Source organism: Oryzias melastigma, unplaced genomic scaffold (genome assembly GCF_002922805.2).
Source record: "Oryzias melastigma strain HK-1 unplaced genomic scaffold, ASM292280v2 sc07619, whole genome shotgun sequence".
Lineage (NCBI taxonomy): Eukaryota > Metazoa > Chordata > Actinopteri > Beloniformes > Adrianichthyidae > Oryzias > Oryzias melastigma.
This window is the reverse complement of record NW_023424181.1, coordinates 1-1153: the sequence shown is the minus strand read 5'-3', so window position 1 is coordinate 1153 and position 1153 is coordinate 1. Positions and strand designations below refer to the sequence as shown.

General features: G+C 37.6%; 1 long non-coding RNA gene across 1 annotated transcript; it reads right to left on the bottom strand.

Annotated features, from left to right (window-relative positions):
* Positions 1-963, bottom strand: LOC112141770. The gene is made up of 3 exons (XR_002918453.2): positions 559-963; positions 416-456; positions 1-339 (listed from the first exon to the last, which is right to left on the bottom strand). It is a non-coding gene; the product is annotated as an uncharacterized LOC112141770 (long non-coding RNA).
* Between the last annotated feature and the right edge of the window lie 190 nt (positions 964-1153).

The window sequence follows — 1153 nt, the reverse complement described above, 5'->3', positions numbered from 1 at the left end:
AAGAAACAAACAGCCAAAACTCTTTTTATTGCTCCTCAAAACACATATACACTTTTAAATTCCTCACATTCATTATTTCTGCACTAAAAATGTTTCAGTCACTTTTCAACTGAAAGGAGAACATGAAAGGATCCCTCAGCTCCATGATTCTCGTTCCTTCACTCATGAAGTCACAGGTTTGGAGTTCTTTCAGTGTTCCGCTCTTCCATCTCTATAACATCAGGCAGGGACTATCTTCCTGGAAACGCTGGTGTTCTGGAGCATTTGGCTGCCCTTATGGTGTCATGCAGTAAAGCTGCTTCTTCAATTTCTTGGATAGGGAGGAGTTTTTTTTTCCTTCTGTATAGAAAAAAAAGATAATTCTCAGAGTAGACAGTGGAGATGTCACAAACAGTGAGGTAAGAAGGCGACATACGATCTTCTCTGTCCCACTGTTGGTCTTCAAGTCATCTCCCCCTACGAGAGAACAGAATACAAATTAAAATAGATACATTGCACTGAAAAAGATCTTGGACATCCCACCTCTTAAACTTTTATAATAAATACAATACCATATACCTTCAAATAGTAGCTGGTCTCCCTGCAATATTTGCACTGTGATCCAAACGGCGTCCTCTCACATGTGGTTACTGCTCTTCCCGACGCCGTTTTCTGGCTTGCATTCTGTTTTCTTTAGACCTTGGTGATTCAATGACAATAAACATTCACTGTGAAAAACTTTAATAAAAGTCAATTCATTTCAGTAAAATGTGTACCAGTTGTGTCACTGAAAAGTTAAAAAAAAAAAAGTTTAATTTCTGTTTAAAGGAAAAAATAAATTTTGGTTGAAAATTGGTGTTATTAAAATGTGTACAATATACTTTATTTGTTTTATGTTGTGTAATACCATGTTGCATTGCACGGTTGTATTGAAGTTGTGTATAATCGTAAAGCGTGCTCCTTAATTATTGATTGAGTGATAAAGTTAGGTCTACATTGTATTGACCCCCCCACACACACACACACACACACACACCCACACACACCCACACACACCACCACCTTCACAATAATAACTACTAGAACAGCCATGGTCTTGCCATTCTAAGAAACATCACAGTTGTTGGAAATCACCACGAGGACAAAGTCTGGGGGTGAAAAAATGTTTTGATTA